General features: G+C 44.5%; 1 protein-coding gene and 1 non-coding gene across 2 annotated transcripts in view; both read left to right on the top strand.

Annotated features, from left to right (window-relative positions):
• LOC124593864 (carboxypeptidase B-like) overlaps nt 1-21,124 on the top strand; it is a 212,825-nt gene that overhangs the window by 55,977 nt on the left and 135,724 nt on the right. The window lies entirely within an intron of this gene.
• Trnat-agu lies at nt 6,449-6,521 on the top strand. Its single transcript has one exon. It is a non-coding gene; the product is annotated as a tRNA-Thr (tRNA).

Below are 21,124 nucleotides of genomic sequence, written 5' to 3'. Positions count from 1 at the left end.
GTTTTTATTTCTTCTCCATGGATTTTAATACCTATTCCGAACTTATCTTTTGTTTCCTTTATTGCTTGCTCAATATACAGATTGAATAACATCGGGGATAGGCTACAACCCTGTCTCACTCCCTTCCGAACCACTGCTTCCCTTTCACACCCCTCGACTCTTATAACTGCCATCTGCTTTCTGTACAAATTGTAAATAGCCTTTCGCTCCCTGTATTTTACCCCTTCCACCTTCAGAATTTGAAAGAGTATTCCAATCAACATTGTCAAAAGCTTTCTCTAACTGACCATAAGAAAATACCTTAGTAAATAGCAACGAATGCAATTTCTTTTAAATTATTGACGAAAAATATGTACACTAATATAAATACATTAATTTGCTAGCAAATGAAATTCTTATTTAATCGTCTGGTATTGCTTTTTACGAAGCCTATGTCGACTGGTAGAGAGGAGTACAAATGTTATATAATTAAATGTAACTGTGTATGTTTACATCGCTAGAATTAAGCACTACTTTTCCACCAAAGAAACGAAACAAGATATCAAATGAAAGCACTTGCCATGCAGGATAACGTGCAAATGACATTTTTCAAACCCTATGTAAAAAGGTTTGATTCTTTGTTGTCTGGAGAGGAAACCGTGTCCTGACACCCAGAGCACAATGCTGGACCGTCGTATACTCTGTCCTGCGCAGTCGCGTCAGGTGCTCTAGTTTCTTCCGATCATCTTACTGCCCTTTTGCTGTGAGCCAGGAACGCTCATCAAGTCCCAATCAAATACACTCCTGGAAATGGAAAAAAGAACACATTGACACCGGTGTGTCAGACCCACCATACTTGCTCCGGACACTGCGAGAGGGCTGTACAAGCAATGATCACACGCACGGCACAGCGGACACACCAGGAACCGCGGTGTTGGCCGTCGAATGGCGCTAGCTGCGCAGCATTTGTGCACCGCCGCCGTCAGTGTCAGCCAGTTTGCCGTGGCATACGGAGCTCCATCGCAGTCTTTAACACTGGTAGCATGCCGCGACAGCGTGGACGTGAACCGTATGTGCAGTTGACGGACTTTGAGCGAGGGCGTATAGTGGGCATGCGGGAGGCCGGGTGGATGTACCGCCGAATTGCTCAACACGTGGGGCGTGAGGTCTCCACAGTACATCGATGGTGTCGCCAGTGGACGGTGGAAGGTGCACGTGCCCGTCGACCTGGGACCGGACCGCAGCGACGCACGGATGACGGCAAGACCGTAGGATCCTACGCAGTGCCGTAGGGGACCGCACCGCCACTTCCCAGCAAATTAGGGACACTGTTGCTCCTGGGGTATCGGCGAGGACCATTCGCAACCGTCTCCATGAAGCTGGGCTACGGTCCCGCACACCGTTAGGCCGTCTTCCGCTCACGCCCCAACATCGTGCAGCCCGCCTCCAGTGGTGTCGCGACAGGCGTGAATGGAGGGACGAATGGAGACGTGTCGTCTTCAGCGATGAGAGTCGCTTCTGCCTTGGTGCCAATGATGGTCGTATGCGTGTTTAGCGCCGTGCAGGTGAGCGCCACAATCAGGACTGCATACGACCGAGTCACACAGGGCCAACACCCGGCATCATGGTGTGGGGAGCGATCTCCTACACTGGCCGTACACCACTGGTGATCGTCGAGGGGACACTGAATAGTGCACGGTACATCCAAACCGTCATCGAACCCATCGTTCTACCATTCCTAGACCGGCAAGGGAACTTGCTGTTCCAACAGGACAATGCACGTCCGCATGTATCCCGTGCCACCCAACGTGCTCTAGAAGGTGTAAGTCAACTACCCTGGCCAGCAAGATCTCCGGATCTGTCCCCCATTGAGCATGTTTGGGACTGGATGAAGCGTCGTCTCACGCGGTCTGCACGTCCAGCACGAACGCTGGTCCAACTGAGGCGCCAGGTGGAAATGGCAAGGCAAGCCGTTCCACAGGACTACATCCAGCATCTCTACGATCGTCTCCATGGGAGAATAGCAGCCTGCATTGCTGCGAAAGGTGGATATACACTGTACTAGTGCCGACATTGTGCATGCTCTGTTGCCTGTGTCTATGTGCCTGTGGATCTGTCAGTGTGATCATGTGATGTATCTGACCCCAGGAATGTGTCAATAAAGTTTCCCCTTCCTGGGACAATGAATTCACGGTGTTCTTATTTCAATTTCCAGGAGTGTATCTTCGAAGTTAAAAGTCGAGCCCACTACGGCTCAGGTGTGTATTCCTGAAAGTCATCTGCGGTTATTTAATATCACGGCTAGTTGAAGATTCTACTATCAGCTTCTCTGATAATAAGGACTGTGAGACCTCGGGGAAGATCAGTTTGGATTCCGTAGAAATGTTTGAACACGTGAGGCAATACTGACCCTATTACTTATCTTAGAAGATAGATTAAGGAAAGGCAAACATACTTTTCTAGCATTTGTAGACTTGGAGAAAGCTTTTCACAGTGTTGACTGGAATACACTCTTTCAAATTCTGAAGGTGGCAGGGGTCAAATACAGGGAGCGAAAGGTAATTTACAATTTGTACAGAAACCACATAGTAGTTATAAGAGTCGAGGAGCACGAAAGGGAAGCAGTGGTTGGGAAGGGAGTCGGACAGGATTGTAGTCTCTCCCCGATGTTATTCAATGTGTATATTGAGCAAGCAGTATAGGAAACAAAAGAAAAATCTGGAGTAGGAATTAAAATCCAGGAGAAGAAATAAAAACCTAGAGGTTTGCCGATGACATTGTAATTCTGTCAGAGACAGCAAAGGACCTGGAAGATCAGTTGAACGGAATGGACAGTATCTTGAAAGGAGGATATAAAATGAACATCAACAAAAGCAACACGAGGATAATGGAATGTAGTCGAATTAAATCGGGTGATGCTGAGGGAATTAGAGTAGGAAATGAGACACTTAAAGTAGTAGATAAGTTTTGCTATTTGGGGAGCAAAGTAACTGATGATGGTCGAAATAGCGAGGATAGGAAACGTAGACTGGCAATGGTAAGGAAAGCGTTTCTGAAGAAGAGAAATTTGTTAACATCGAGTATATATTTAAGTGTTAGGGGAAGTGTTCCCTGGAAGTATTGGTATGGAGTGTAGCCGTGTATGGAAGTGAAACATGGACGATAAACAGTTTAGACAAGAAGAGGATAGAAGCTTTCGAAATGTGGTGCTACAGAAGAATGCTGAAGACTAGATGGGTAGATCACATTATTAATGAGGAGGTACTGAATGGAATTGGGGAGAAGAGAAATTTGTGGCACATCTGGACTATAAGAAGGGATCGGTTGGTAGGGCATGTTCTGAGGCATCAAGGGATCGCGAATTTAATACTGGAGGGTAAAAATCGTAGAGGGAGAAGAAGAGATGAATACACTAAGCAGATTCAGAAGGATGTATGTTGCAGTAGGTACTGGGAGATGAAGAAGCTTCCACAGGATAGGGTAGCATGGAGAGCTGCATCAAACCAGTCTCTGAACTGAAGATCACAACAACAACAACTTAGATCTTTCAGTAGCAGTGTTGCATATGAACGAGTACAAAGGTGCAGCTCGTGTCGTGGCTCCAGATTGCAAACGTTCAAGTTTTAATGGAATTCTGATTTATTCAGTTGCGTCCTCGGTATTTGTTACGTGTTAGCGGGATGTGCCTCTAGTTGGATACGAGTGTGAGTAGAGACGACAAGCAATCGGTCACTCACACTGCTAGAGTGATAAAATGAAATATATAAAAACCCTAGCCATCCATACGAACATTTAATACTTTAGAACGCATGTAACAACGACAGCGGCAGCGTAACCATTCTTACTATATGGCTCTTTTTTTCACGTTGTAGGGGAGAAGCATCAGTCAAAAATGGTTCAAGTGGCTCTGAGCACTATGGGAATTCACAGGTCATCAGTCCCCTAGAACTTAGAACTACTTAAAACTAACTAACCTAAGAACAACACACACATCCACGCCCGAGGCAGGATTCGAACCTGCGACCGTAGCGGTCGCGCGGTTCCAGACTGTAGGGCCTAGAACCGCTCGGTCACTCCGACCGGCAGCATCAGTCATCTGACTGGTTTGATGCGACCCGCCTTGAATTACTCTCCTGTGTCAATCTTTTACTCTGAAAGTAGTATTTGCACCGAACGTCATGAATCATTTATTGAATACTCCGACTTTTCCATACAGTTTTTTCTTACCTCAGCTCTCTCTAGTGCCACAAAAAGTTATTTCCTGGTGTATTAACATACGTCGTAGCATCATCTGTCTTTATCTAGTCAGTTATTCCTTTTTACACCGTTCCCGCGAATGATTTCCCCGGTTTTACTATGTTACTCACACCCAATTTTCTGAAACGTTCTGTACGTCGCGTCTCAAACATCTCTTTTTTTTCCGGCTTTCCCACAGTCCACGATACACTCCGTAGAATGTCGTCTTCCAGAGGTACTCTCTCAGAAAGAAAAGCTATGCAAAGCTTCGTGTTCTTGCCCTAATGCGCCCATCAGAACCGACCGATCGTCATGTCATCCTCTGCTAATGGCGTCAATGGATACAGTACGGACGGTCAAGTGCTCTGCTTTCTTGACCGTGGAGCCACTATTTCTCACGCAAGCAGCTCCTGAATTGGCTTCACGAAGCCGAGTGCACTCCAGTCCAGTCCTCTCATCCAGGAAAAATCCCTGCTAATACCGGGTATCGAATCTGGATCTTTCACATAGCGGCCAGGCTGCCCTATGAAAACGGACATTCTCAAAGAAAGTATATGTATTTTTGTATGTGTGTGGCGGTTCCACCTGCTTTTACTTCTTCGTTTGTTGTTGATTGTCCTCGGTGTCGACTCGACGTAATGCGTTGCCGCGCTGGCTGAAAAATGGGTTGTGGATTCCGACACACACCACTGTGAATCGTGTAGCCGACAGGTGCACAGTTGCGTTTCACAGTACTTCAATTTTCACTTTGTCCAACCCCCAATAATACACAGTTATATGGCCAGTGCACTACTGTTTAACTTGCGATAAGCGTCATAATACTTTGCAGGCGAAACTCCACATACTGTTGAACATCTACAGGCAGTAAAACCTATCCACAAAGTTTACAGTTCTTGAATAATAATCATATACATATAGAAACAGTCACTGTCAGTGTTTTAAGACATGGTCTAATTGTTTAACACTTATTTCACAGTTTAATTGAAGCATTGTTGTTGTTCTAACCAGCACACGTTACTCGTCTGAAGCTCGGCCGTGGACAGTGTCTCGTGACCAAAAATGGGACCCTTATATATTAAATTTACAGAAATTACAATTAAAACTTAACTCATTCAATTAACTGAATACATCGAAAAATTGCGTCTGTTTAGCAATTTCTCCTACTAAGAGGTTTCGGCTGAATTATTTGTTTAAATCATGAAACTAGCAACTATATTATGCAAACAATACTTTTGACAAAACTGTTAATTACTTTGGAATTAATGAACGCCTGGTTTTGCTAACATGTTTTTGAATAGAGCTAAATAGATACTTTAAGATTATTAGTACTTCGTCTTCAAATGTTTACAATTGTTACAAACTTTATACTTGTTTATATGTCAATAATGATATTTAAGTTACGAAACAGTCACCGATTTCACCCTGTAACAAACGATACTAACTAGGAATAGTCAAAATAAATTAGAAAAATTACATACATAAAACTAAGCACAATATTAGATCTGGTGTCATATCCTTTAAAACTGAGGGTCAACCTTTCTCTTTATTGAAAATGTCGATTATATTCACGTATGCTAATGGTAAACAGTTAAAATTGACAAAATGAATTTAAGTAGGCAGATGGTAAAAAAAGAGGCTTGCTTCGTCATATGTGGTGCCGGTTTTCTCGGACATGTCCGAAAGAACTAAGACAGTTTTGATTGTACAATCGCTATGAATCGGTACACAAAAGATACAAAGACATCAGCTTCCAGTGGGGATTAATTCATATCAATGGGACAAGGTAGATGTGCTGACCACTACGGCATCCGGACACTGGTTACCACAACTACACGGATTACCCCAGCATACCTCCCGTCAGACTCAAATTCTCAGCTTATACCACACACTACTGATGTAGTGCCCCAGCCCATTAGCCTCATTACTCACGGCATCTCGCCGATTCCCATACGAGTTCAAGCTTGGTATGCATCCACTCTGAAGGAATCATGACCCGTCATTGCCATTTTGATCCTCCAGCACCTATGAATCAAGACACAAAGGAATTAAAGACGTTATGATATCTTCATTGCAGATTTACGCCAACTTCGAACTCTCACGGGAATTGGCGAGATGCCACGAGTATTGAGGCTAATGAGGAGGGGCACTACATCAGTAATGTGTGGTTTAAGTTGAGAATTTGTGTCTGACATGAGACGTGCTAGGTAGTCCGTGAGGTTGTGAAGGCCACTGCGTCCGGATGGCGTAGCGGTCAGCGCATCTGCCTAGTAAGCAGGAGACCTGGGTTTGAATCCCGGTCCGGCACAAATTTTCAACTAATTTCATTGTTATAAATGAAGCCTACTGGCAGCTAATGCCTTGAATTCCTTTGTGTCTTGGTCTCTGCTTTACTGGTAGGTTTCTTTTATCAAGGAATGCCACGTTTGCCTGTGCTAGGGAGCTTCCTACGTCCTCTTTGCTTCGTCCGAAGTGCTTTAATGTGCTTCCTAAGAAGCACAATCCTTCCTCTTCGTCTAATGAGTGGTCCGCAATTTTATCCCTAACATCGTTAATGTTACTCATTACTTTCATCTTTGGTCTACTCTCAGCCCACATACTGCGCTCGTGGTACTGCACATACTCTAGAACAGGTGCTGTAATTCTTCCTCACTTTCGGTGAAGACAGCAGTGACAACAATGAATCTCATCATTGATATCCTTGCCGGCCGCGGTGGTCTAGCCGTTCTAGGCGCTCAGTCCGGAACCGCGCGACTGCTACGGTCGCAGGTTCGAATCATGTCTCGGGCGTGGGTGTGTGTGATGTCCTTAGGTTAGTTAGGTTTAAGTAGTTCTAAGTTCTAGGGGACTGATGACCACAGATGTTAAGTCTCATAGTGCTCAGAGCCATTTGAACCACTGATATCCTTTCACCCTTAATTTTAATCCCATTCCCACAACTAGCGTTAATTACCGTCATTCAGTGTTTGGTAGAACAGTAGCCAGGGGCGGGTTAGTGGATGGGATGCAATGGGTGGAGAGAAATACTGCACGCCTGTCTTGTGCTCTATGTGTCACGCTTCTTCTATTTATGTAATTATTTCGATCTAGGTTTATAACACTACCGTCCGCTGCTACTGCTATACCATAACCTTAAAGTTGGAGGCAGATCGTATAATGAAACTATCTTGTTAAAGCAATTATAGTATAAAGCATCTGTGCAGTGTTACCCTCTGAAAGGAATTTAGTTGCGTTGACCGTGATATACCTAACTGAGGTGGCTTATCGGAAGTGAAAGTCAGAATTACGTAAATATTTAAACAGTAACAAGCAATAATTTACCTATCCACACTGTCCAAATGATAATAAAAACGGTCACCAGCCTAATTAGGCATAAGAATGAGTAACATTCTTGTTCAAGAAACTGAAAATAAGCACCTTTAATGGGCAAACACAGCCTATACTTTGTCACACGAGAGTGCAATGAATTCAGGCATCTGCATATGTTCACGTTAAGGTTGGAGCTGACAGAGCAGAACAAACTATTTGCATAAATATAACATAATGATACACACTATTACCTTCAGGACTTAGTCAAAATGAATGGTCTCAATAACATTACTATTAATATTCACTGTAGAATCATAAATCGGACATAGGTTCAGTATTATTTTTCAAACATTTTCCTATCTGTCAAATTGTAAATGTAGTTCACTGCAAAATTATGAACTGGGCATAGGTTAGGTCTCTCTCAGCTAAATACTTTTTTATTTAGAATGGAAGTTAAACGTATTTCACTAACAAACACTTTCTCACTGACCTTGGAATAAAAGAAGTCTATTAATCGTTAATTAGCTTAGCACAATAGACAAACTGTGGGTCCTGTTACATTGTTAATAAGCACTTTCAAGAGGAACCCAGTGCTGTACCGAACTTGACAGGAATAGCGGGAGTAATTGAAACTTTCTATAATTAAGTAACTTTGTGCATTTGGACTACTTTCAATGGGGGGGGGGGGGCTTAATCTTGACCACTGTAATAGAGCAAAATAAACGCACTTTCATTACATTAGTGAAACAAGCACTTAGCAAGCATGTAACTCTCAACAGTTGCAGTTCTGAACTTTTGCTGCAGTGGAGCACAAAATTGAGATATTTGTAAGATCCTTTCAACAAACAATATTAATTTTAGCACATTCTATTGCCACATTAACTGTAATATGCTTTCAATAAAGGACACTCGGTAAGTACTTTAGCGTGGGAGGGATCCTAAGTGGATATGTCACTGAGGATAAATCATGGTAGGTACATGAGTTCAGTTAAAATTTAGCTTATATTTGACTACATTATTACATCCAATGAGCTGATCCTTCACTGTACATTACTATAGTTTATCTGTTCCATTACAGTGATTGCGCAATGTGGTGGCGAGTGCATGTTGGTAGGTGGATTTGCAGGTAGAATTGCAGGACTCTGTCATTTCTTGGTGGCGGTGATAGATATCAATTCCAACATAATTCCAGCTAGTTATGAAACGTCCCCTTAGAAAAATTATGCATGACTGTGCTTAAACTGACACACAATATTTTTAGCGCAACGTAATATGACTTTCAAAAATCCCTACAAAAGAATGGCCCTGACTAACATTAACCTATACGTTTCACAAATCACTTACCTCACAAAAATCTTGGTTACTCGAACTACTGCAATACAGCGACCGCCACTACTGCCAGCTAAATAAAAGATTCAAACTACGGAAGGCACTAACTACTGATACGCATAGTTAGCAAATGAAAGATTTCAATAGAGAACAAACAATGTATTTACCTTATTAGTCATCAAAAGTCATAATATATATAGCAGTTCATGAAATCCAGTCTCACAAATTTCAAAATTCCGCCATTTCTCTCCCCACATCCACCACTGCTGGCGGCTCACCTCCAACTGCGCAACGCTACGCGCTGTTAACAGCCAACTGCCCAACACTACAATGGCAAATTCCAACAATGCCACCCAGCCACAGACTGCCAGTGATTTTCACACAGAGCGCTACGTGGCGTTACCATTAAAAAAACCTAAACAGCCTACTTACAATTACTGCATCCATCCGAGGCTTTGGCACATTGGAAAACGGCACAAAAAGCCGCTCTCGGCACCAGCACAAATCACAACCTTTTCGTGAGCGTTGGTGGTTCAGTAGCTCAGCCCCGACTGACTCTGCCTTCCACCTTTCTATCCATGCCAACCACATTTTGCCCACGCTACGAAGTTCCGTTCCCGAGGGGAACCACAACACTTTTTACATACGAAATAACTAAGAACCCTAAGCGAAGGTCAGCAGTTTACATAACAGCAACCAAACATACACTCCTGGAAATGGAAAAAAGAACATATTGACACCGGTGTGTCAGACCCACCATACTTGCTCCGGACACTGCGAGAGGGCTGTACAAGCAATGATCACACGCACGGCACAGCGGACACACCAGGAACCGCGGTGTTGGCCGTCGAATGGCGCTAGCTGCGCAGCATTTGTGCACCGCCGCCGTCAGTGTCAGCCAGTTTGCCGTGGCATACGGAGCTCCATCGCAGTCTTTAACACTGGTAGCATGCTGCGACAGCGTGGACGTGAACCGTATGTGCAGTTGACGGACTTTGAGCGAGGGCGTATAGTGGGCATGCGGGAGGCCGGGTGGACGTACCGCCGAATTGCTCAACACGTGGGGCGTGAGGTCTCCACAGTACATCGATGTTGTCGCCAGTGGTCGGCGGAAGGTGCACGTGCCCGTCGACCTGGGACCGGACCGCAGCGACGCACGGATGCACGCCAAGACCGTAGGATCCTACGCAGTGCCGTAGGGGACCGCACCGCCACTTCCCAGCAAATTAGGGACACTGTTGCTCCTGGGGTATCGGCGAGGACCATTCGCAACCGTCTCCATGAAGCTGGGCTACGGTCCCGCACACCGTTAGGCCGTCTTCCGCTCACGCCCCAACATCATGCAGCCCGCCTCCAGTGGTGTCGCGACAGGCGTGAATGGAGGGACGAATGGAGACGTGTCGTCTTCAGCGATGAGAGTCGCTTCTGCCTTGGTGCCAATGATGGTCATATGCGTGTTTGGCGCCGTGCAGGTGAGCGCCACAATCAGGACTGCATACGACCGAGGCACACAGGGCCAACACCCGGCATCATGGTGTGGGGAGCGATCTCCTACACTGGCCGTACACCACTGGTGATCGTCGAGGGGACACTGAATAGTGCACGGTACATCCAAACCGTCATCGAACCCATCGTTCTACCATTCCTAGACCGGCAAGGGAACTTGCTGTTCCAACAGCACAATGCACGTCCGCATGTATCCCGTGCCACCCAACGTGCTCTAGAAGGTGTAAGTCAACTACCCTGGCCAGCAAGATCTCCGGATCTGTCCCCCATTGAGCATGTTTGGGACTGGATGAAGCGTCGTTTCACGCGGTCTGCACGTCCAGCACGAACGCTGGTCCAACTGAGGCGCCAGGTGGAAATGGCATGGCAAGCCGTTCCACAGGACTACATCCAGCATCTCTACGATCGTCTCCATGGGAGAATAGCAGCCTGCATTGCTGCGAAAGGTGGATATACACTTTACTAGTGCCGACATTGTGCATGCTCTGTTGCCTGTGCCTATGTGCCTGTGGTTCTGTCAGTGTGATCATGTGATGTATCTGACCCCAGTAATGTGTCAATAAAGTTTCCCCTTCCTGGGACAATGAATTCACGGTGTTCTTATTTCAATTTCCAGGAGTGTATTAAATAAAACAGAACATTTTCACATATCGACGTTTCTACAAAAAAATATTCACCCAAATTCCAGATACATACAGTAATGATAGATACACTACATTGCATATAATCAAACAATGACATCAAAGTTTTTACAAAGGAAAAAGCGAACACTCTTGTGCTATCAGTGCAATCGAACAGTACTTGCAATACAATGAAGGCTTTCACGACCGGATGGTACTGTTGTTGATAATTCTTCCGGGTTACGTGGCCGTGGTCCGTGGAATTCTTCTATTCCTAACGTTTCGTCCAATACTACGTTGGACATCTTTAGAGGTATGGCTGGTCCTGCTGAGTCCTGCCGACTGACGAGTCGGGCGTCGGAGAGCGGCCTAAATACTGAGGAAAGTGGGCGTGGTCTAGCTTGCACATAGTAGCAGAGAGAAAACTAGTCAAAGATAAAATTTAACTATCGATAATAATCACCCATAGATGAAAATCACTTTTGAATTTTGTAACGCCACTGTCCATATTAATTTCAAGGCCTCTTCTTTTCTATTAATATCTTCATGTTTATAAATTTCAATAGCCTCCCTATACAGTTCGTGGTAGCACTTAAAACTGTAGTTTCAGAAAACTTAACTACATGGTCACCTGACTGAAGTGCATGTTCCGCAACGGACGATTTATCTATTTTTCCCAGTCGGCAAAGACTTTTATGCTCCTTTACCCTCGTATTCACACTTATTTTCGTAGTACCACAAGTACCACAAGTACACGGAATTTTATATACACCGCTAGATGATAATGGTGGCCTTCTTATCTTTAACAGAACGAAGTACTTGTCCCATTTTTCTGGTAGGTTTGAATACCGGTTTCACTTTATGTTTCAGCAAAATTTTGCCGATTCGATCTGTAACCTTACAGGGAAAGACACCGTGTTCTTCCATTGCTGTGTTCCAGCCTTGTCCTTTGGCCTGCTGTGATTAGGTCTCAAAACTCTATTCAAAAATGGTTCAAATGGCTCTGAGCACTATGGGACTTAACATCTATGGTCATCAGTCCCCTAGAACTTAGAACTACTTAAACCCAACTAACCTAAGGACAGCACACAACACCCAGCCATCACGAGGCAGAGAAAATCCCTGACCCCGCCGGGAATCGAACCCGGGAACCCGGGAACCCGGGCGTGGGAAGCGAGAACGCTACCGCACGACCACGAGATGCGGGCTAAAACTCTATTAATTTCTTTGTTTGATAGAAGGCAGAACAGACAAAAAAATTGTGTCAGTAGAGCTATGGAACTCTGGTGTTACAGGTTCATGGCAGTGCAACAGAAGAAACTATTAAACTGTTCACGAGTCAGATGAACTGAGACGAAGAGCCAGACCAACCAAATCAACATATTTATTTGACATAATTTGTAAACACGTTGGCTATACACTGACGGACCTGCCTTTATTATGCTCTCTCTAACCTCAATCTACAACGCATCTGGTTCTTTGTGTAGTCCCCTCGCTACACGATCGACTGGGACGATTGAAGTACGGGCGTCATTCACAGTAATTATGACGTGTTTAGAAATGGGCCACATGCAAAGAAAGGCTCCAGATCTCCTTTCATGTTACGAGGTGAGCGGCACGGGCGGACTTAGGCCAAATGGTGATACGAGAGCAGTGGGTTGCCTGGCCGCCTACGTGCCAATGCTTGGCGACGAGGAGAGGCAGGCGGCCAACAACGAAACATAATATCATAGCGTGAGCCTGCAGAAATGTGTTCTGCGAAGACGTCATTGGAAATTCCGTACTGAGTGGTTGTGGTGATTATAATAGGAAGCAGTTAGGAGAGTGGCAATGTAGTATTGGCACCTACAATTGGCTTCGTCTTGGATTTTAATTCTTCAGAAAAATTGTCATTGAAACTTCCTGGCAGATTAAAACTGTGTGCCCGTCATTGTTTGGTTTGGAAGCTCTAAGGTCAGTTGTGTTTCCTGTAGGGCTATTGATAAAATATCGATACAGCGACACTTTTTCCAAAATGTGTCGATACACAAAGATGTCAATACCGAGTCCCGATATTTTTATTTTATATGATTTTTTTCGCAATTTTCTATAAATATATGAAGTTATTCTTTTGAAATTGTTGTAGAACATAATGTTACTTTCATTGTGTGAAGGAATCTTACTAATTTTTGAGCTTTGATCACGTCCAGTCTTTCTCTTTGAGCCGACCGGGATGGCCGAGCGGTTCTAGGCGCTACAGTCTGGAACCGCGCGACCGCTACGGTCGCAGGTTCGAATCCTGCCTCGGGCATGGATGAGTGTGATGTCCTTAGGTTGGTTAGGCTTAAGTAGTTCTAAGTTCTAGGGGACTGATGATCTCAGAAGTTAAGTCCCATACTGCTCAGAGCCATTTGAACATCTCTCTTTGTTTGCGTGAAGCAAGTATAGAAGTCCGATTCTTTGGGAGGGTATAACGGTGATATGGCGATGTAAGTGCTGTTCCGTCACCGTAAGACATATATATCGATAGTATGTACACGTACTATTTGTTCTAGTCCTGCGTAAAGGCCGCCTACAACGCTAACGGTTTCTACCCTTGCAATTACGTTTAGTGCTTCAGATGTTATTCTAGCTTCGATAATTGAAGCTCTTAAACACAACTACCTCCTTAACAACCGCTAGTGACCTCAGATGCCCCGTAACGGATAAAGGTGGGTCAAATGTGAAGTTACTGTATAGTTTTGATTGCAGCTTTTCTTTTTCGTCAAACTACTTCTTGCTAGTGATAATAATACTGAAAAACACGGTTGCCAGCCAAAACGACGAATCGATTGACGTTGTTCAAGAAATTCAATAAATTCGGTCTTTACTATATTTTGGTTCTTATTAAAACTTTTTCTCCTTTAATAATTTCTATCACCGAAGGAACAGGTCAATTCACGTAGATAGCGGAAGAATGACTGCTTTCAGAATTGGTCACGCGCACACACTTAAAAAGTTTTGGTCCATGAAAACAACGCCGGAACGACAATAATGCCTACTTACGTTTCTGAAGGTAAGATCAGCAACACTGCCTCTGAAGACATGTATTATAAACAAGCAATATTTTACGATACTTTTGTAAGTATCGAAATGATTGCAAAAGCCTGTATATTTGGTTTTCCTCAGTTTTATTGAAACAGTTACTTTACGTAATTTCTTGGACAGTAGGTCCCAATAACCCAGTTCACGCGCTAGGTACGTAGAATTGTTATTTACTTTACTTACTTTCAAGGCAATCTACAATTCTCCGCATTTACTTTAACTGCCGCACTTGAGTGATACATTAAATTTGCTTCGAAAGAAAACACTCAGTTGCGCAATAATGTTTCTCCCAAATGGATTCTCGGTTTCATCCCTTTAGTGTAGGAAAGGAGTCCTACTTGGAACACTATAGGTTAGATGAGTAGTTTAGCGTAAAGAAGAAAACAATTAAATGATTATTGAACAAAACAAGCAAAAACTTGTCAGCACAGCTCGTATACAAAACTATGGACGGTTAATTTCTGTAGTGTCGTTGCGAGCACAGTTGGTGGAGATTTAGGTGCTCTGAAGGCACGTACCGTTTAGCAGCGACGGAGATTATTATTTGTCTTCGTGGCGTCGAATTATGCGACTTATACCATCGCCAATATGAATTTGGCTTTCCTGGATATCTGCGTCAGTCTAAGTAATGGATGCCTTAGACCATTTCACGTCCAGGAACGAACACTCGTTGCAGATGTAATTTTATACCTCCCCTAAAGCGTTGCAAACTTGTACCTTAGCACTTCCCCTTCACTCACATCTATTAAGCAAATAAACTTTAGCTTTGTATAAACAGTACTGCGGAGTACAGCGCGCATCAGCTTTAGCCACGTGCCTCCACAGTGTCTTGCGCCTGTCTGACTCGCTCCACTTCCCCCTCTCCTACCTGCTTCCTTTACCAGCAAAAAATCTCCACCTTTTCCGACCTTCCAGAACGTCGGTAAATCCCTACTGGTTTTCACCTATATTTAACTTTAGCCCTGAGCTGGTGTTGACTTCACGTTACAAACAATTACACATAGTTGAGTAAAATATACTTATTGTTACTTACATAACATTATAAACATTTGTTAATTACATGCACTACTGGCCATTAAAATTGCTACACCGAGAAGAAATGCAGATGATAAACGTGTATTCATGGGACAAATATATTACACTAGAACTGACATGTGATTACATTTTCACGCAATTTGTGTGCATAGATCCTGAGAAATCAGTACCCAGAACAACCACCTCTGGCCGTAATAACGGCATTGATACGCCTGGGCATTGAGTCAAACAGAGCTTGAATGGCGTGTACAGGTACAGCTGCTCATGCAGCTTCAACACGATACCACGGTTAGTCAAGAGTAGTGACTGGCGTATTGTGACGAGCCAGTTGCTCGGCCACCATTGACCAGACGTTTTCAATTGGTGAGGGATCTGGAGAATGTGCTGGCCAGTCTAGCAGTCGAACATTTTCTGTATACAGAAAGGCCAGTACAGGACCTGCAACATGCGGCCGTGCATTATCATGCTGAAATATAGGGTTTCGCAGGGATCGAATGAAGGGTAGAGTCACGGGTCGTAACACACATCAAATGTAACGTCCACTGTTCAAAGTGCCGTCAATGCGAACAAGAGGTGACCGAGAGGTGTAACCAATGGCACCCCTTACCATCACGCCGAGTGATATGCCAGTATGGCGATGAAGAATACACGCTTCCAATGTGCGTTCACCGTGATGTCGCGAAACACGGATGCGTCCATCACGATGCTCTAAACAGAACCTGGATTCATCCGAAAAAATGACATTTTGCCATTCGTGCACCCAGGTTCGTCGTCGAGTACACCATCACAGGCTCTCCTGTCTGTGATGCAGCGTCAAGGGTAACCGCAGCCATGGTCTCCGAGCTGATAGTCCATGTTGCTGCAAACGTCGTCGAACTGTTCGTGCAGATGGTTGTTGTCTTGCAAACGTCCCCATCTGTTGACTCAGGGATCGAGGCGTGGCTGCACGATCCGTTACAGCCATGCGGATAAGATGCCTGTCATCTCGACTGCTAGTGATACGAGGCCGTTGGGATCCAGCACGGCGTTCCGTATTACCCTACTGAACCCACCGATTCCATATTCTGCTAACAGTCATTGGATCTCGACCAACGCGAGCAGCAATGTCGCGATACGATAAACCGCAATCGCGATAGGCCACAATCGGGGCTTTATCAAAGTCGGAAACGTGATGGTACTCATTTTTCCTCCTTACACGAGGCATCACAACAACGTTTCACCAGGCAACGCCGGTCAATTGCTATTTGTGTATGAGAAATCGGTTGGAAACTTTCCTCATGTCAGCACTTTGTAGGTGTCGCCACCGGAGCCAATCTTGTGTGAATGCTCTGAAAAGGTAATCATTTGCATATCACAGCATCTTCTTCCTGTCTGTTAAATTTCGCGTCTGTAGCAGGTCATCTTTGTGGTGTAGAAATTTTAATGGCCAGTAGTGTATAAACGTTAAACTTCACACAGTGAAAGAATATTGTCTTCTGCAGACCCTCTTATACACTGCATACTGTACTAATCTCATTCTTTGCTTCATTAGTGCAAAGTCTCTTGACTCTAAAAAGGTTGATAGTATTACAAGGGTGGCTGTGTAAATGGAGTAACAAGATTTCTGATGTGAAGAAATAGCACACCAGTTGCATCAAAAAACAGTTTTTAACGCAACTAGTGTACTATTTCTTCACATCGGTATTCTTCAAACACGGTTGCTGAAAATGATGAACAAAAGTATAAATGACAAGATTGATCTTTGCAGTGGGCGGAGACGCTTAAGGGGAAATGCTGACGTAATCGACGCTCGACGCTACCAACAAAAACTGCAACGTTTAACTTCTCTGGCGTTTTGCAGAAATGAAAAAAAACATGAAGCGATCCAGACAACGACGTACCCATCGGACATCTATCATTATGTTACTTACGCGCATTTACCATTGTTAGCAAAGTGGTTATCGCCAAGAGTGAACGCACATCGTTTTCGTTTCAATTCTTGCTCTAAGGGGGATAAAAAGGCAGATAACTTGTTGATGTACTGAATATCTAATAAATCAATACTTAAATATGCAGCTCTAAATCTGGGAGTATATTTACAACGTGCAGCCGTAATTTTTTTTTTTGGCCGGTAACCGATATTTTTTCCTTCGACATACTAATAGTCTTTTGCGAAATATCGACGGTCGATAATGATGTTTTTTATAATATCTGTATTTGCGATTCCCGATGTTCAAAAATGGTTCAAATGGCTCTGAGCACTATGGGACTTAACATCTATGGTCATCATTCCCATAGAACTTAGAACTACTTAAACCTAACTAACCTAAGGACAGCACACGACACCCAGCCATCGCGAGGCAGAGAAAATCCCTGACCCCGCCGGGAATCGATTCCCGATGTTTTTAATAATATAAACAGTCCTAGTTTGAGGATTAAATTACGAGTATTCGCGTGGATTGCTGGTGCAAGGGACTATCATCCTTAATGCCCAAATATGTTCCAGCACATTGCGCCATCATCACTGAATACCTGTATTCACGTCAGTAAAGTACAAACATGGTGTGGGTCATAATCACTGAAAAAAAAATTAGGCATAAAAGCTTTTTATGTCTGTCGTGACTTACCTTAGTCTGCAGAATGTTAATGTCTGTAGAACCTCTTTTTGCATTTTTACATAGCTGTCCATCTGTAACGAAATGATAATGTGAGTTTGTGTGGAGAGCTAACAAATCGGTTTATTATTGAAATAATTATGTTACCCGACCAGATTTTTCTCTTTACTTGTACATATTTTCATGGTACGTACCCCCATCTGCCCGCTCATTTATTGTAGCTACACACGCGAAAATACACGTTTTTATGGATCATACTCGTAATTCAAAAAGTCGAACCTCACAAAATGGCGCTTATGTGACTATTGTGTTTTTCGTCCATGTTGTAGTTCACCTGTTTTCACGCCTCATTTTAACTTCACCTACCTCATCTTGATAAGTCAAGATGTTTTTGTTGGAAATCAGGAATTTATGTTCCCTGGGAGTCAACACCACTAGAAATAGAGTATACTCAACCAGAAAAAAAAAAAAAAAAAAAAATACGGCTGCAGAAGCTGAGAGGGGTTGCTTTAAGAAATGATTCAGACATCTGTTGGAACTATAACTTTCCATATCGTTATGAAGGCATTGCGAAACCATACTTATAGATTTCCAGAAGGCTTTGGACACCATTCGTCACAAGAGATTTTAATCAAGTAGCGTACCTGTGGAGTATCGCCTCGGTTGTGCGACCGGATCCGAAATGTCGTCTCAGAAAGGTCAGAGTTCGTAGTAATCGACGGAAAATCATCGACTAAAACAGAAGTGATATTCGTCCCTCTGCTGTTCCTAATCTGGATTAACGATTTAGGAGATAATCTGAGCAGCCCTCTTAGATTGTTTGCAGATGATGTTGTCATTTACGGTTTAATAAGGTCATCAGAAGATCAGAATGAATCTGAAATGACTTAGACACGATATATGAATGGTGTGAAAAGTGGCAACTGCCTCTCAGTAAAAAAAAGTGTGAGGTTATCCACATGAGTATAAAAAGAAGTCGGTTAAATTTCGATAACACGGTAAATCACACAAATTTAAAGGCTGTGAATTTGACTAAATACCTATGAATTACAATTACGAAAAACTTATAATGGAACGGTCACATAGATAACTTTGTGGCACGTTTTACTGCCAGAACAGTTAGTAGGTGCAATAGGTCTTCTAACGAGATTGCCTACACATAGCTTGTGCACACCTCTCCTAGAGTACTGCTGTGTCGTATAGGATCCTTACCAGATAGGACAGACGGAGGACATCGAAAAAGTTCAAAGAAGGGCAGCACGTTTTGTATTATCTCGAAATAGGTGAGAGAGTGTCACGGATATGATAAGCTACTTGGGATGGCAATCATTAAAACAAAGGTGTTTTTCGTTCAGCGAGATCTTTTCATGAATGTGGAAGTATTTTACTGTCGTGAGCCTACATAGGGAGAAATGATCATCATAATATGAGAAATAAGAGCTCGCTCAGAAAGATTTGAGTGTTACTTTTCCCAAGTGCTGTTAAAGAGTGGAACGGTAGAAAAACAGCTTGAAGGTGGTTCGAAGAACTCTCTGCCAGGCACTTAAGTGGTGAACTGCAGAGGAGACATCTAGATGAAGATAAGTTCAAGTCCTTTCTACTATGGGACATTTGTCCTGCAATAGGCTCTGACATACTAAGTCACATTTAAAACTGTCTGATAACATGTTCGCTAGCATTCGCATCTGGAGTCAGTTACTACATAATTGTTCTGAATTGTAGACCGCTTCATATCATAACATGATTAAGTACTGTATCGTCACTAAGCGAGTGGTTTTCGTTAGGGTACGTAGTACTACTAAAGTAATGTTACTTCAACTTTAACATAGTGCCTTCTCTCTTGCCCCAATAATCACTTAACAGGAGATCGCTATGGTCCACCAAAAATACCACCGGGTCGAGAATTCATGTGATTAGCTACGACTGTGTGGTAGTTTACGTCGGAAAGACGGGGCGACCTGTTAGATCACGGCTAAAACAGCATCACATACAGCTCGGTCAAATCGTAAATACATTCCTGGAAATTGAAATAAGAACACCGTGAATTCATTGTCCCAGGAAGGGGAAACTTTATTGACACATTACTGGGGGCAGATACATCACATGATCACACTGACAGAACCACCGGCACATAGACACAGGCAACAGAGCATGCACAATGTCGGCACTAGTACAGTGTATATCCACCTTTCGCAGCAATGCAGGCTGCTATTCTCCCATGGAGACGATCGTAGAGATGCTGGATGTAGTCCTGTGGAACGGCTTGCCATGCCATTTCCACCTGGCGCCTCAGTTGGACCAGCGTTCGTGCTGGACGTGCAGACCGCGTGAGACGACGCTTCATCCAGTCCCAAACATGCTCAATGGGGGACAGATCCGGAGATCTTGCTGGCCAGGGTAGTTGACTTACACCTTCTAGAGCACGTTGGGTGGCACGGGATACATGCGGACGTGCATTGTCCTGTTGGAACAGCAAGTTCCCTTTCCGGTCTAGGAATGGTAGAACGATGGGTTCGATGACGGTTTGGATGTACCGTGCACTATTCAGTGTCCCCTCGACGATCACCAGTGGTGTACGGCCAGTGTAGGAGATCGCTCCCCACACCATGATGCCGGGTGTTGGCCCTGTGTGCCTCGGTCGTATGCAGTCCTGATTGTGGCGCTCACCTGCACGGCGCCAAACACGCATACGACCATCATTGGCACCAAGGCAGAAGCGACTCTCATCGCTGAAGACGACACGTCTCCATTCGTCCCTCCATTCACGCCTGTCGCGACACCACTGGAGGCGGGCTGCACGATGTTGGGGCGTGAGCGGAAGACGGCCTAACGGTGTGCGGGACCGTAGCCCAGCTTCATGGAGACGGTTGCGAATGGTCCTCGCCGATACCCCAGGAGCAACAGTGTCCCTAATTTGCTGGGAAGTGGCGGTGCGGTCCCCTACGGCACTGCGTAGGATCCTACGGTCTTGGCGTGCATCCGTGCGTAACTGCGGTCCGGTCCCAGGTCGACGGGCACGCGCACCTTCCGCCGACCACTGGCGACAACATCGATGTACTGTGGAGACCTCACGCCCCACGTGTTGAGCAATTCGGCGGTACGTCCACCCGGCCTCCCGCATGCCCACTATACGCCCTCGCTCAAAGTCCGTCAACTGCACATACGGTTCACGTCCACGCTGTCGCGGCATGCTACCAGTGTTAAAGACTGCGATGGAGCTCCGTATGCCACGGCAAACTGGCTGACACTGACGGCGGCGGTGCACAAATGCTGCGCAGCTAGCGCCATTCGACGGCCAACACCGCGGTTCCTGGTGTGTCCGCTGTGCCGTGCGTGTGATCATTGCTTGTACAGCCCTCTCGCAGTGTCCGGAGCAAGTATGGTGGGTCTGACACACCGGTGTCAGTGTGTTCTTTTTTCCATTTCTAGGAGTGTACGTAACTTTAAAATGTGCCC

The sequence above is a fragment of the Schistocerca americana genome, chromosome 2 (genome assembly GCF_021461395.2).
Source record: "Schistocerca americana isolate TAMUIC-IGC-003095 chromosome 2, iqSchAmer2.1, whole genome shotgun sequence".
Taxonomy (NCBI): Eukaryota; Metazoa; Arthropoda; class Insecta; order Orthoptera; family Acrididae; genus Schistocerca; species Schistocerca americana.
Note: the sequence above shows the minus strand (reverse complement) of the source record. Positions and strands in the feature narration are given on the sequence as shown.